This window comes from Rousettus aegyptiacus, unplaced genomic scaffold (genome assembly GCF_014176215.1).
Source record: "Rousettus aegyptiacus isolate mRouAeg1 unplaced genomic scaffold, mRouAeg1.p scaffold_m13_p_2, whole genome shotgun sequence".
Taxonomy (NCBI): Eukaryota; Metazoa; Chordata; class Mammalia; order Chiroptera; family Pteropodidae; genus Rousettus; species Rousettus aegyptiacus.
The window spans coordinates 74,395,360-74,412,294 of NW_023416295.1; the positions used below are offsets into that span (position 1 = coordinate 74,395,360).

Sequence of the window (16,935 nt, forward strand, 5' to 3'; positions counted from 1 at the left end):
CTCACAGAGAGAAGCCTAAAACAAAAGACTTGGTCTGCTTTCCTTCTCCTCTGACAGGAGCAATTTCTTTGAAAGACTACTCTCTGGAAAATTCAAAGTTCAGAAAATTCAAAGCCACAGCTCCTCTGTGGCTGCTCTGCTGTCCAGGAAAAGCCTTCGTGGGCCACAAACTCAAACAACAGCACATGACAGTACAAGTGAAAACTAAAAGAAAGGCTTCTGTCACACTTCTCTGCAAGTTAACTACCCAGGGTCTTCTAAATTAAATGCAAGTGCTTCATACCCCAGCAGGTAACACATGCCCTGCCTTTGAAAGAGTTCCAAAAGCCACCTCTTACCTTCAGGGAGAAGGAACTGAATAAAGGGGATCTCCTTCTTGGCTGATGTATCACAAAGTAAAAGGCGTAGCAAGAGAATGTAGCTAAACCTACCTACATTTCAACCTGCCTGCTCTACTAGTACCTTGGGCAGTCCAAAAACTACACAACTGGGCTAGCTAGCATTTTTCTCATTACTGCCATTACCATCACCCAAGACCAAGCACTAGAATCTTCCACCCAGCCTCTTAGCTGCTTTCCTGGCTTAGTCCCTAGCTTCCTCAGAGGTTTCTCCACACAACGGACAGAAGATACTTTAAAATTTAAATCAAATCACAGCATTACCATGCTCAGAATCCTCCTTAGACTTTTAGTCTTATTCAGAATAAAATCATGACCAGCCCCCCAACTTTGCAATTCATAGTGTGGTCCATGGACCAGGAGCAGTGCTATTACCCAGGTTTTTATTAGAAATGACTAACCTCAGGTCCCATCCTAGACATACTAAATCAGGATCTGCATTTCAACAAGATTCCCAGGTGATTTCTAGGTACATTAAGATTTGAAAAACATTGATCTACCAAATCCAACAAAACCCAGTCCTGACCTTCTCTCCAACTTCATGTCCTGCCACCTTTGGTTACTCAGTTCCAGCCATGCTGTTCTCCTCACTGCTTCTCAAACCTGGCGAGTACCCTGCCACTTCAGAGCATCTGCTCTCATTCTTCCTTCTGCCTGGAATGCTCATCCCTCCACACATCCTGGCTCATTCCCTCACCACTTTCTGAAATCTGCTCACTGTCATCCTCTCAATGAGCCTTTCCCTGGATAGCCCAATCTCCCCTCAAAACAGTGTTCTCTAGATTCCTAGACCTTGCTTTGATCATGACATTTATCACTGATTTATACTATCTATATATAGCATCATGTTGCATTATCTATCACATTATAGTGTATCATATTATGTATAAAATTATTATCCCCACAAATGTAAACTCCATAACTACAAGGACCTTGTCATTTTTTTTCACTGCTCTGTTCCCAAGTCCCAACATACAGTTGGTATTCAATAAATATTTGATGAACCAGTGACTATATAAAACTAGTACTTCTAATGAACAGTGGCTTAGGCAAGTATCCAAATTTGTTTTTACAGATATTAAAAAAGTAACTTGGGCACTTCTGAATTCTGAAAGAACATTAACCATAGTTGACAAGTAACATGGTCAAACCGTCAACACAGTGTACAGACCAAAAAAAGACCAGATGATCCTACATAATTTTAACTGTGGCCAGAATCTATAGAATAACTAAAAATAGGAAATGCATATGTTTATATTTGGGTATTTCTAGGAATAAAAATAATTGTTGATACCAAGTGCTAATGAGGAGGTAGAGCAATAGGAACATTCATTCATCGCTGGTGGGAATGCAAACTGGTACAGGCACTCTGGCTGTCATGCACTTAGGTACTTACCCAACAGATTAAACACATATGTCCTAGGACCCAAATATTTTCACATTTTACAGATGAAAAAAGAATGATTATATAAAGTGTCTAGGGCCATGCAGCTGAGAAGTGGGGGAAGTGGAATTCAAACCTATGTTTTTCTGACTCTAGAGCCCACAACTCTCTATAGTATACCACCCTGACTCCACATTATGATTCCTAAAAATTCTAAAATACCATGGATTGAAAAAGGTAAAAAAAAAAAATTTCTTTTTTTTTTACTCCACAGTTCTAAAGAAATAACTCAAAGATTGTAATTGGCAAGAAAACACAAGTTAACTTTAGCAATGCTTTGGCCAACTTCTATTGGCCATATTTACCAGAAGCCAGAATCACCCCTAGCCTGAATCTCTTTGGTGGGAGCTCCCACCTTCTAAGTGATCACCAGCATTAAATGACAGCAGCAGTCCAAGGCCTGGGCAGACAGAGATAGTACACTCGGATTGGGTAATGTGAGGAGAGTCCAGTAAAGGTATTACTTACAAGGTGTTATCTGGGTGTGGAGAAGCCACAAGGAATAATGCAGTACCCCAGAGCTAGCAACAAGAGAGTTGTCACTAACCCCAATCTGAAGGACTAGAGGACAGAGCAGTAACTAGAACCTGAGAGAAAGAGCCAGGTGAAAAAAGGCCACCTGATTGGAACTAGACACACTTCAGTCAGGGAGCCAGCAGAATAAAGGTTCCAACCTTACTTTGGTCCCACCCCGGGTGCCCCGCACTGGCTAAACCAAGTCAGAAACCAATGGGCAAAAGAGACTGAAGAAGTAGGTTTGTCTCCTGAAGCTCACAACAGGATAAACAAATAGGGAAAATGGATCTGAAAGAGGCAAGCAACAGCTCTTCCACATGGAAGGGAAACTAGTTAGCTATTCTACCTACACGCAACTACAGCTAATTCTGTGCATGACACAGGATGACCCATCTCACTGCACCGTTGTAGAGTTAGAGCTGTCTCTATTCAGGCCACAAAACAGATCGCCTCTCCCCCCCCCCCGCCCCCCGCATTGATGGGGGTCACAAAAATGCTGCTCTAATGTACTGTATTTCCCTGTGATTCTAACTCAAGTGAACCTAAAACGATTCAAATTTGATCACTGGATTGTTTAACTGTCTCACATATACAGAAGTCTTTTCCAACAGAAGTTCTAGTATTGAAAGGAGCTTATAAAAGACAGTGCTCATTAATTGATCAATTCCCCCTAAGATAAGGACAGTATGGAATCACTTGCACTTTCAGTATTTTTCTAAGAAAAGGGAAAGAAAAACAGTCATGGCTGTATAGCTCAGTTTGAAGATTTGGCTCAGTTTACCAGTCTGCTACGTGGACATCATACAATTCTAACAAGTTTGCCTAGCCACCAGCCAGAAAAGGGTCGTTTTGCCCAACTTCTGGACCACAATTTCCATCAAATGACTGTAGGGGGCACCATTTCCTTAGAACAGAAAGTAAACCTGGAGTAGTCCAAAGTTCTGGCCCTGACCCAAGGCCCCAAGGACCTGTAACAGCAGCAAGACATCAGACTTAATAATTAAGCAAGTTTTTTTTTTTAAAGAAAGTATCCAAACAGAAAGTACTTTAAAGTTACTTTGTTTAAAGTACTCAAAAAGAAAAAGTAACATCAAGAAAAAGAATGCAAATACCTTCAGAGCTGTCTGTAGGAAAGATGATGCATAGCCTCCTTTTCAATATAAGCTGAAACTTTCAAAGAATAATGCCCAAGATCTTAACACTCCACTGTAACATTATTCAGATACCCCGAGCTAAACTTTGATATTCAAATTGATCTTCATGGCTTTAAATTTAATAAGGAATCGGGTCTTTTTTTTATCCAGCATTAATATATTAAAGATAAATCTCAAATGAAAAAGAGTATGCGTGTGTATGTGCGCGCACGCGCGTGTGTGTGTGTGTGTTGTGGCACAACCATAACACCAGCACTAAGGGATGAAGGGATGAACTAACAATGAACTTCTACCTCTACATATACACGTTATTTCATTACACCCTTGCAATGACTCTATAAGGAAGATCTTTGCAGATGAGGAAACAGTATAAAAGGTAATTAAATTGCTGAAGAACACAGACATATGAACAGATAAACTAGTGGTCACAGAGCAAGCTTTTTCTAAGGCACATTTTCTTCAGAGACCATATTCTACCAAGCTCTGTATAAGAGCACATAATCTCATGTTTTATTCTAAACAGTCAGGTAAAAATTCCCATCTGTATTTTCTTTCAAACGGTCACTATTGACATTTAACTTTGTCCATACTCAAAGTCTTCTACACCCAATCCTACATAAAATATTACTTTTAGAATTCCATGTGAACATAAGTTTATCTTTTAAAATTGACATGGTCCCTCCTTCCTGATAACAAGAATTTTGCAACCCATCATAATATGCCTCCTAGGCTTGACTGCTAGAAAAGCCAGCATCAATTTTATAACTCAATCGTAATAGCTCGATTAGGGTTTTAGTAGAGAATTTTCTTTTTCCTTCTTTTTAAGGACTCGAATGTTCATTATATCAATTTATTGTATGCGTACTGAAAATTTAGACAGAACAAATCAATGAGTCATATATATATATGTGTGTGTATATATATATGTATGTGTAAATATACACACACACAAACACACACAAATCAATTTATTTATATTTCGGGAACTATTATTTGATTCATGATATATCTAAATCCATGAAGGAGGAATCCATTATATTGAGGACATTACTGGATAGTTCATCAAATGTTTTTAGAAATAAGCATATTTTTCTTATTTTCCTATGGCTCATAATTGTTAAAAGCTTAGATTTACTGTCTGAAAAATAATAGCATTGAATTTGTTCTTAGATATTAGCTCTATTTGTTGCAGCAGAAATATTTCCTAGCATGCCAATCAGAGGTGATAATAAAGATCTAAACAATAACAGTGGTGTTAATAATTTATTTGGTTATACAGCAAGTGTCCCTCTAAGTGAAGAGGAAGGTTTCACATTTCTAAACCACTCTATTGCAATTCAGCAGGTGAATTAAATATTTAGCAGGCTGCTTAATATTTCATTGTAGACAAATCATAGTGGGTTTTACCCAGTCTTGAGTACAAAAGCAGTAATCAAACACCATATGTATATAAAATTTTAATTCATAAATCATTTTAAAGGTATTACAGTCAATAGTACACATGTAGGGATGCTTGAAGGACCACAATACTGGGTTATCATAAAACAATTAGAGCATTTTGTTTGTGGAATATTATGTTATCCTCTCAGGAGAAACAACCTGAAGACAGGCAGACTTTACTCCTATTCTGTACATTTCTGAAATCAAGAGAAATTCTCTTCACTATTTCTGTTACAAAGGAAGTCAGTACTTCAGCCAAAATATTCTGACTCCCTCGCTACTGCATAGCTTTCCCCATTGCCTTCACTGTACATATATTGCTAAATCTATTTGGAAACGAAAGAAAGTTAATTCTCCAAGGATCCATGGGATTTTATTGCCTCTGGCTATTCTCACTTTCTTTCCCACATGGTACGTATCTATCAGTTTTGAAAATCTCCTGATGATAATTGGCAGATTACTCCATTAATGTTCCCCTTATATTTAAAGTATTTTCCTCATTACCAGCTATTTTTTATTCTGTCCCCAATAATGGGAAAGAATAATCCATCTCTACCCGAGTTACAATGACTCAGGGAGGTTTACAAGGAATTGCTTATTTAACAATTATTAACTGTTCGGGAAACCACACATGCATTTGTGTTATTGTAGCAGCCACTCATTTCGATACAAGCAGCTCACTAAATATGCATAAACCATTGCTCTACAATAACAGTTTAACTACCGTATCACATTATGCAACCAGAATGAAATAATGCTCGGGTTTAAGATACTATCATTTCCTTCCCTGAAGTCTCCTCCAGGGAAGGATGTGGCCCTCCAGATCACAGCATGTATTGAAAATTACTGCCCCCGTTTCAAAGCTACACAATCACAGCCCAGCCCTCAGACACTGCTCCACTTACTGCCTTGCCAATTGTGTTCCAATACTATTCAAACCATCCTCCTAGCTTTCAAAATGCACCTACACTTGTTAGAGCCTGCTTAATGCGCCCTTCCTTTGCTTTATTGCCATTTTTCTTCTCCTAATGTAGATACTAACCAGAGAACATTGAAACAGAGAGCAGAAGAAGAGCATACTATGTGAACTTTATTTGAAGAGGTGATCCAAAAATTTTAAACTATCTCAGGCTGAGATCAAAATAAATCTTTCTAAGGAACTCGAAGACAAACCAGACTCACCATCTCTTTCTTAAAATGGGTTCTATTCCAAATGTGTCCATCCAGTGCAATCAAATGATTCTAGATTCACCCAAGGCTATAGAATGAAAATAGAACTTTGGGGGTCTCTAGTTTTTCTCATCTATAAAATGAGAAATCTGACCTAAAATAAAATTCAAGATTTCTCTTACTTCTAAAGTTATCTGTGCCCCTGTTGCTCAGCAGTTATGACAGATGTGCTACAAAATACATCATTTGTCAGAATAAACATCTCCGTGTTCTAAGTGGTAAATTATATTGGATAGAGATATGTAAACTGTCAAGATTTAGGGCCATCCCTAAAATGGATATGTGTACAGAGAACAGAGGAAAGCTAAGAGAAAAAACTTCCGGTCTACCTGGATGTCAGAAAAGCCTTCATGAATGAGGCACTTGGAAGGATGACTATAAGTTTACCTAGCAAACACACAGGAGGAACTCATAATAAGCCCAGGGAACTGCACTGGAGAAAATATGAAAGTTTTCAAGATTTTAAGGTATCCAGGGAGCAACAAAAGTTCTATGCTATCAGAGAAGCTGAAAAGTTCAGAAGAAAATCTAGGAAGTTGATATCTATCATTCTCTATCTCTCTATCTCCTTTCCTCCCTCCCTCTCTCTGTTTTATCTCCTTTCTCTCAGTGAATTCCTGTAGAGGCTTAGCCCATCATCCAAAATGTTAAGATGGAAAACATGAGAAAATTATGGAAGCCTACACAAATCTACATCTACTAGCAAAATAGTTCATTTTGGCCTATGGCCATGCTACTCTGAAGAAGCCCAATCCTGTCTGATTTTGGAAGCGAAGCAGGGTTGGGACGGGTTAGTACTTGGATGGGAGACCACCTAGGAAGACCAGGTGCTGTAGGCAGAAAAAGTAAAAAAAAAAAAAAAAATAGGGGATTTAAACTGACCTGGTCCTTGCAATCTGTGAGGTTAACCAAGGGTTGCCTCACCAATAATAATAATAATAATAATAATAATAATAATAATAATAATAATAAATTAAATTACATAGTTCATCTTGCAAACATTTTAGTTCCAAAATACAATTTTAGCATGTGTGATACAAGTTAAACAATATACTACTCGAAGCAGATTCATTTAGCTGTGCAATTATTAGATGAAAACACCCATTTTTCCCATGATTACAGGTTTAAAATTTTCTATTCCACTTTGGCAGTAAAAAGTCATATAATATTACAACCACTTTGTGAGGAATATACTACAAAATAATCACCTACTTATAGATACTGAATATAAGTCACAGAAAGATGAAATAAGCCATGAGATGGTAGAGATAGATTTCAAATCCAGACAATTTAACCAAAGAGCCTACGCTCTTTAATATGATGTTTGCAGGAGGGACTCACAAAAAAAGTAGTTATTGTAAAAATAGTTGAAAATGATGTGAATATAATAGTTGAAAAAATTTTAAGGATGTAGTATATAAAAGATTATGGAACCTAATTTAATATGAGAAATAGTGTGAAAGTTCAGATACAAACAGGTTAGAGTTTCCTTAATTCATGGTATATAAAATTGTTTTTCGAGTGAAATCAAATTTCTATAGACCACCATTATCACAATATTTTTATTCTACCTAATGCAGATAGATATCTCAAAGGAAACTCTATATGTTTTAAAAGGCTTTCTTCTTTTAAATATCTTTTAAAAGTAATATTTACAGTCATTTCATTTGCACGATATTTGATCATGTCCATACTATTCAAAGAAGAAATAAAACCAAAGTAAGCTATCTTGGAATTGAGAACAGTGGAGATGCCCTTGTCTGTATAGAGATACATTAAATAGGAATGTGTTTCCTAAGTGTAGCTTATTTAGGAATGTAGAAATTGATGCCATTGAAAAAGTAATATTACAATTTCTGAAAGTTCTGTATTTCTTTCAAAGTAACACTGATCCAGAGTGACAAAATGAATATGTATATTATATAAATAAAAATGTGCTTGGATATCTATGTGTTTGGTGTGTGGGGTGTGTGTTCATGTATATAGTCAAATGCCCTTAGAAAATAAAAAATGACTATGAATTCTGAAAAAATCAAATGCTGATTGGCTGAAAAGGAAGTAATGGTTTACAATATATCTGAACTGACCTGAATTAAATTATAGATAAGCTTGGAACACAGGTCAGTGAATTTGAAGGTGAAATCAGGCTGGGAAAAAAGCAATCTATGGAAACTATTGATGAATAAGTAAGGGAATTTTTTTTTTTTTGTCACTGAAACAAAATAAATAGGCTCTAGTTAATGGTTCTAATTGTTCAAAAAAATATTTCTAATATCTGTAAAACTTAAATGTTAGAATTATTTTTTCAATCTCCTAAAACATTTCCAAAATGTATTTTGTACTAAAAAATTGGACTATTAATGTGTAGGCCAGTAATGACACTGTAGTAAAATCCCAGAGCCAGCCAAAGTCTTTTTTGTTATATGAAAATAAATAATGTCTCTTATTCAGCTAATATGTACATGTAGAACACTATCTCACTTGGCAAGTTTTGATGGAAAATATTCTTTTGTTTAGTAAAGAAGGGCAGAAAAAGGAGTTTCGTTAAACTTAAGCTTACAAAGGGGAACTTTAAATTAAACCCAGGTATCTACAGATTCACACCGAAAACACCTATATAAGAGTATAGTAGTGCAAGATGCCCAACACTGGCAAGTGACTCTAGGTAAGGCCTAAAGGAAGTTAGGAAATGAATGGAAACTACAAAACCAAGATGAAAACATTACTAAACACTTATATTGTCTATTTTATCAATGTTTATGGGAATTTCTGTTTTCAAAAGAAACTGGCTAGGTAAACTGCAAATAACTGATTATTGTTTTACAATAAGTTCAACAGAGAGACTTCAGTCAATGTGGCCTTGGACAATGCTGATTAGGTAAGAGAATAAAAATGTTTGCTGGCCAGTTTGGTTGCTGATGGTTTGTTTCTGTCTATATGGTACAGGCCTGATATGCCATTGGTTCCCAATCAGGAATAGTACCATCTCTTCACAGGGTCTTTTGGAAATGTGTGTAAATATTTTTGGTTGACTAAAGGTAGAAACTAGCACTTAGAAGTTTGGGAAGGAGAAAAAGAGGCTATACATTCTGCAATACACAATATAGTCTTACACAAGGAAGAACTATTCCACTCAAAATGCCATTATTGACCCATTGAAGAATACTGGAATACTTACTTCTCTACCAACCACATCCCCTTCTTTTGAAATCAAATCTATGAGAGTCTACAGCAATTCTTATAACTTTAAACCTTTGCAAAGAACCTTAAGAACTGAACACAAAGTTTTCAAGGAGCTGTTCCCAGTGGTTAGTAGTCAGTTCAGACTAGTCCACGATCAAGAGACAGTCAGGCATATGTTAACGTGTAAAATGGGGGTTGCTAATATGCAAGAACTAAAGAACCCAGCCTCTGAATCTTGTTCTTCAAATAATGAAAGAAAGACGGTCAAACTGAAAAAAACTAATTTGGAGAAAAGGTGTAATTTTAGAATTCAGTATACTGTGTCAACCAATAGGTATCCTTGAGTCTCAGGTAATGGCTCAAGAAATGATAATCCAAGTGTGAAATGGTCACAGAAAACAGAGCATGTGAGAAAAAATATACTTAATAGAATGCATAATTTTTCTAGATTCTTCTCTTATAATTTTAGTAGTAATAGTCCTTTAAGTTTTCTAAAATTGTCCTACATACTGGCTTTTGTAAGAATGTGACTCATCTTATGTATAATCGCCTCTGAGCATAAGTCTAATATATTAAATGGCTAGAGAGAAAATTTACCAGCCCATTTGGTACAGGTAGGGGGAAAAAAAAAAAAAACATAAAAGTTCTAGTTTTAAATAACTGCAAGTAAGACTATACTTTCAGGGATCATTTCTATAGTTTGTTAAATAATTCTAAGTGTTTGCATATGGTAAAAATTAGTTGGAAATGTCATTTTCTTTATAAGAAGGTGCTAATATTTTAAAACTGGCATAACTTGATATCAGGCTAACTGCTTGGTTTAAACGATAAGACTGAAAGAAGAAGCTGACTAAAAAGTGAACCATGGAATGTCCCCTTAAAGGTTTAGAAAAATGGAAGCGCCACCACTCAATAAAAATGATTAAAATGTGTGCAGAATTGTATTGCTTTCCATCTGACCAGTCTCAGGAAGATCATGAACAATCATTATGTGTAATCAGGGGCCTATTCATTTGCAACGCATGAAGAAGCCCATTTTAAATAAGTCCTACTTCATGGTCTTTACTCTGATGTTTCATCTGCACTAGTGAGACTTTACTGGAATGATGTCCGCTCTGAGATTGTTCATTACAAAGTTGCCTGTGGAAAGACTTATGTCCTCTCCAATTGTTTTAAGTCCATTAATCCAAAATGCAGAGAGATTGTATAATTAATTTGTATGTTTTAGTGATTCATGACTTTGCGAGAGCTAAAAAAAAAAGTGGGTGTTTAAATCTTTTCCTTGACTTGGGGGTAGAAGGAAATAATGAGTATCTAAACCAGCCAGTGAAAACTGGAATAATTTCCCAGAAAATTTCTCACCCTCTCAACAATCTGTTCCAATATGTAGGAGTTTTACTCTATTGTTCTTCAAAGGTTCTTGAGTGAACAAATTTGGTTTCTACAAAAAGTGTCCCAAACACTTCATTTATTACTAACATTCTCTTCTTTTTGACAAAAAAGAAATGAATCTTAGTTTCCTTTTCTTGTAGGACATCAAATATGGTATCTTAGTATCTCATCCAGTAAAACTGACAATGTTATATTCTGCCAAACACTTCCAAAATTTAACTAGGATTTCTTCATCGATATCCTAGATATAGCAGAAAAAACTATTTATAATTTTTAATTACTATAAAAAAACTCTAATCTTTTTTAACAGTTCATAAATCTTCTGCTCTACATAATATACAATAGTTTGATGTTTTTTTAGTAATATTTTTGTTAAATGATAATTATTTTGGTCTATCTTATTCCACTGGCTGACATAGAATATGTTTCTACTTTGTTTTTTATCATTTGATTTTTTTATTTTTTTAAATTAATTTATTTTTTATGGTGACATTGGTTAATGAAATCTAAAAAGTTTCAATTGCATACTTTAACGGTAAGGCATATATATATTTACAATGTGTGTTCACCTCTCATTGCTAGATATCTTTCTGTCACCACATATTTGACCCCCTTTATCCCATCTACCTCTCCCCTCCTCCCTCCTTCCTCTCCCCTACCCTCTAGTAATCACTAGTCTATTGTCGATGTCCATGAGTCTCTGTTTGTCCTGTTCATTTGTTGTATTTAGGCTTACATCCCACATAAATGATTTCATGTGGTTTTCAACTTTTTCTGTCTGGCTTATTTTGCTTAGCATGATTATCTCGAGTTTCATCCATGTTGTCACAAATGGCAACATTCCATCTCTTCTTATGTCTGAGTAATATTCCATTGCATATAGGTGCCACGGCTTCTTTATCCAATCATCTATCGTAGGACACTTCAGTTGTTTCCATGTCCTGGCCACTGTGAATAATGCTATGAAAATCAGTGTGCAAATACCTTTTTGGATATGAGTTTTCAAGTCTTTGGGGTGAATACCCAATAGAGGGATTCCTGGATCATATGGTAGATTAATTCTTAGTTTTTTGAGGTACCTCCATACTGTTTTCCATGGTGGCTGTAACAATTTGCAGTCCCACCAGCAATCCTCCACATCCTCTCCAGCGTTTGTTATTACTTGTCCTGTTGATTATAGCTATTCTAACAGGTGTGAGATGATATCTCATTGTGGTTTTGATTTGCATTTTCCTAATAGCTAGTGAAGTTGAGCATCTTTTCATATGTCTGTCTGTTGGCCATTTGTATGTCTTCTTGGGAGAAGTGTCTGTTCAGGTCCTTTTCCCATTTTTTGATTGGATTGTTTGGGGGTTTTTTGTGGTTGTTACTGGAAAAAAAAAAATCTTAAAAACAAAAGCTCCTTAAGGAGGACAAGTTCATGACATCAGTCTTGACAGAATTTATTGTGGCACACCTGTAAGTTCAGTCTCTTTCCAAATCTAAACAAATATGGCTTTAAAGAAACTCAATAATCCTAAATTGATAGAAGCTCAAAGATTAAAATACTGGGGAATATTTTAATTTTACGATTTAGTAATTAATCACAGATGATCTTGAATTAGATTTAATAACTAAATGACTCTTTACCGCCACCTACAGGTAGTACTCAAATCATATAATCCGCTCAAAAGAGTTCAATGGGACCTTGCTATAACTAGACTAGAACCTCTCAGATTTGTGTGAATTAGATAACCATCTCGTCTACTGCTGAAGTTCCACAGTTCCCAGTAGAAATCCATGCCTTGTCAAAATTTACAAAACTTTCCAGGAAGAAACTACAAGAATCATAGGGGGAAAAAAAATGACGTGTCCGCAAACATCAGCCAATGCCACTTCTCAAGTCAATTCAGTGTCTATACTAGGTTGCCTAACAATCTGCTTGTCATGCTCTAGGCAATCCCGTTAACTTTTCTCCCCATAAATGATACATCCTGACTTGTGTTTTAGGATGGTCAAAGAGATCAAGCCACCTGTTGAGCCTGCTGCAACTACTAAAAAAAAAAGAACAAATTTCAAAAATCATATTTTAAAAGACATCAAAAAGTGGAGTGGGAATAAAGTCCAGATGAAATAAAATTACAGAGAGCAAAGAAATAACACTTTCTAGGTGACAGGAGGGTAAATGAGGGTAAGAAACTATTTGTGTATGTATGCATTCTATATGCAAATCTCCAAGGACCTTCATTTTTTTTCAGGGAGAAAATGTTTTAGCACAGACAGTAGGACAGCAGATACAAGGTAATAATATATAATTGAAAGCTCTATTACCTACAGAAATTGTATACGTTATAGAAATCTGGACTAAAAGTAGAGATAATTATAACATATATCATTGATAAAAAGCTTCATAATGAGGCAGGATTTTATTTTAATTTGATTTAAAAATATGATGTTATAGAATTAAAATCGATATTGTAACAATAGTTCAAGAAAAGTGGCATTTATTACGTTTATTATCTGTGAGGAAGCATAATTTATCAAAAGTAAGGTAGGAGGAAAAACTGAATTTCAAAAGCCTGGTCCCCAAAGAAACACACACTAACTACTACACAAGGGAAGATTCCCAGGCCCTAGGAGGTGGCAGAGAGTTAGAAAGGAAGAGTAAGCTTAGAATTTGATAAGGCCCTGAGAACGAAGACCCTTCCCTTCCCCAGGCCATGAAAAGATATGTCTAGATAGGTGTGAGAAATAAAACAGCAGAGGATACTTCTACATAGGGCTTCATTCTTTTAGTCACTTGAAATGGAAGGATCCCTGACTCATACAGTGTCACATGTTATAAGAACTGGGAATAAAAAAGTTTACATATGCTTCATTTTCTAAGCTATACACTAGACAAAGTTTTTATAATGTTTATTTTTACTGTTGTCTAGACACAGAAGTCAATTTTGAAAGTAATGATTTTTCATACTGTTTTATTTATATTTCCCTATAATTTAATTACTCTCTTCTCTAGAATACTCCCACTATGTTATATATCAAGCTATGCATTGCTTATTTTTAAGCGTCTGCCTCCTTGATTAGGTTGGAAGCCTCTTGAGGGGAGGGAGCAAATCTCTTCATCTGTGTATCACCAGTTTACCATCATGACCAAAACACAGGAGTCGCTTAGGGAACCGAATGGAAATTATTTATTTGTGTTAAAACTAAGTAATTATCAATGCTTCGGAATTGGGAAATTTGTATTTTCTTTCTTTTAAAAGACAACTTTTTGCTGAAGACTAAAGTGTGGAAGGAAATAGCCTGGAAGCAAGTGTGAAAACTAAGAAAACTTTAAAAAATAATTTTTATAGTTTTAATTATTAAATCTTGGCAATAATGTCCCTTTAAATCGTGATTTTAAACATCCTTACATCTCCAAGAACCTAATTTTGTATAGGATATGCAAATCTAGAGGTCATTCATTTCATAAACATGTACCTCCTAATCAGCTGCATAGTTACATAAAGTTAATCTGAAGGCTAAATTTCAATTACAAATTACAGACTCTCATCTCTGTTTCTTGATTGTCTGAATTACCTTCAGCTGAAAATTTACAATATGTAGAAAAATAAGCTGCTAGAAAAATCCTTTTGAAGACCAACTTCATTCAACTAGGTGAGGTGAAAAATTAATTCTTAATTTTTATGTAACTCTCCGTATATAAAATAATAATATATAACCACATACTGGTGACTTGGCTAACTTAAGGCATGCGGCACAGGTTTGCATGCTCAAAGTGAGTCATAAAACTTAAGATCCCTGAGGTGTGTAATTACACTTCAGCAGAAGTATTTATCCTGCTTCAGTTCTGAGAAATTAATTTGAATTGAAGAGAGATTGGTTTTTCCTCTCAATTCTAGGCCCCACAGTTTATTCTGAGCATGTTTTCTTCTAAGGAAAAAAAATCAAATATAAAGGAATTTTTTTTCTAAGCCACGCATGACATACATCAGCTGACATTTATACTTCAGTTGAAAATTAATTTGTGTGACTGTAAAAGCAACAGATTGTGTTATTTCACAATGTGATGCTGCAATTCATATAACTATCTCAAATAGCATATCTGAAAGAAAAATAATTAAAAAGTCCCAGCTCACTTTCAGTTAATTGTTCCAACTGATCACTAGTGCTAACCTTAAAGTTGAATAATGCTCTAATCAAAGTTAGTTCTTTCTTATTCTTGCAATCAACTGTGATTTGTAGTGCTAGGCATAATTCTGGTAGCTTTAGGTATCTCCCAATGGGCACTTTAACCCTGTTCTGGTTTGGCAGTTTACTTCATTGAATCACAGAGCTGAAAAAAAATCCAGATGCCTTCACATCACCTATGCAAAAGCAGATCACTGACTTTAAAGTTCTCAACCGTACACTGTAGTCGGTATCGGCACAATCCTGTCTCATATTCACGCACCTCATTTCTCCTCAGTAGCAGTCAGTTTAGGTTAAGTTACACTGAAATAACAAACAAACGAACATTTTAGTGGCTTCCAACCACAAACAAGGTTCCTTTATCTAATATACTACACGTTCATCACAGATCTAACAGCCAGGTTGAAAGAGCAACTGCTCTCTGGGACATGCCAGTCTCAGGGAAGAAGGAGAAGAGAGCATTGGGGAAAACAAAACAGTTCCTGAAACTTCTGCTTGGAAAGAGCACTCATAATTTCCTCTTACATTTCTTTGGCCAAAGCATTTCACTTGGCCAAGCTACATATGGAGGTCTCTGGAATAAGGCACAGCAACAGGTTTCTAATAATACAATCAATAATAAGGTAATAATACAACACTACATCTACTATACCTTCTAAAAACATCATTCTTTATAATTCCCAAGGAAAATTTCAGACTCTACTCCAACTCTCCAAGGGATTTTGAATCTTGTCATCCAAGGAGACAAACAGACCAACCAAATCAATTCCTTTCCTAAACTTATACTCTAGAGACATTTTACAAAGTAGCCTGTTCCTAAAAACTAGACTTTAAAACTCTTCAAGATTCTAATACCATCTAATTCTCTCAGCAGCCTTGAAAGTAGTTGGTGTGTCAGAGCACAGGGTAATTTATTCCTGGCAAACAGAAAAGAATAATTTACATCTGGAGAGCTGAAAAGAGAGGACTTATGAACAAATTGTCAGAGCTTATAAAATTCTGGAACTTAATCAAAAGTATACTACATAGATAAAAAGAAAAATATATTCCAACTCGAGATTTTCCTTGAAAAAAAAAATGAGTCATCCAACTTTAATTTTTAAAGCAGCTTAGATTTTATTTCTAAGGTGCCTCAAATATTGTAAATATATTGGACTATGAATTCCTTCATTTTCTAAACTTTCACTCTCCTGTTATCCTCATCCCAGGCACAAAATCAGAATCATTCTTTGTTAAAATCACCCTATGCTTTCTCCTGGATTTTAGGCCCAATTCTTAATATTTATGGCAATCCTGTGAGTTTTGGTCACCAAACTACATTTCATCCAAAGACTACTGAGACCTGGCCACCTTCCAAAACTGAACAGGGAAAAGGTGATGTAGCAACATTTTAAAGATTTGCCATGACACACTCATCCCTATAACAGGCCTACTCATTTCTTTCGATTCAAAAGACCTTTAGTCAATAGAATTGGCCCTAAACCTATAAAGTGAATAATTGATGGTGAATTAGACATTTATATAATGACAAAATAACCCCCATACACATTACTTACTAGGCACAGGGGAAACATATAATTGTACAATGGAAGTACCAGAAAGTCATCACCCTAATCCAGACATTAATTTTAGAATTGCTAAGATTGTATATTCTAATATGCAATCTGAAGCATCATAGATGAAGCAAAGTTAAACAAGATGTTTAAACATTTTAAAGGAAATGTTTAAAATGTTTAAACATTTTAAGGATTTTAACCAAAAAACAGGGAACAAGCTGAACAACACCTTGAAGAAGCATTAAGACAAACCCAGAAGTAGAGAAATTTCACAGGACAACTGGACAAGTCTCTTCAACAGCCAATGACATTAAGAAATAGTCTGTTCTTCATTAAATGAAATATTAAGGGACATAACAAACAAAAGGAATGTGTGGTCCTCTTTTGGAAGCTGATTGGGATAACCAGCAGTGAAAGACATTTTGGGGACAACTGGGAAAATTAAGACA

General features: G+C 35.5%; 1 protein-coding gene and 1 pseudogene across 6 annotated transcripts in view; one reads left to right on the forward strand and one right to left on the reverse strand.

The window, feature by feature from the left end:
* Positions 1-16,935, reverse strand: part of THSD7B (thrombospondin type 1 domain containing 7B) — a 1,079,084-nt gene that overhangs the window by 700,067 nt on the left and 362,082 nt on the right. The window lies entirely within an intron of this gene.
* On the forward strand, positions 6,903-7,021 carry LOC118614730 (annotated as a pseudogene).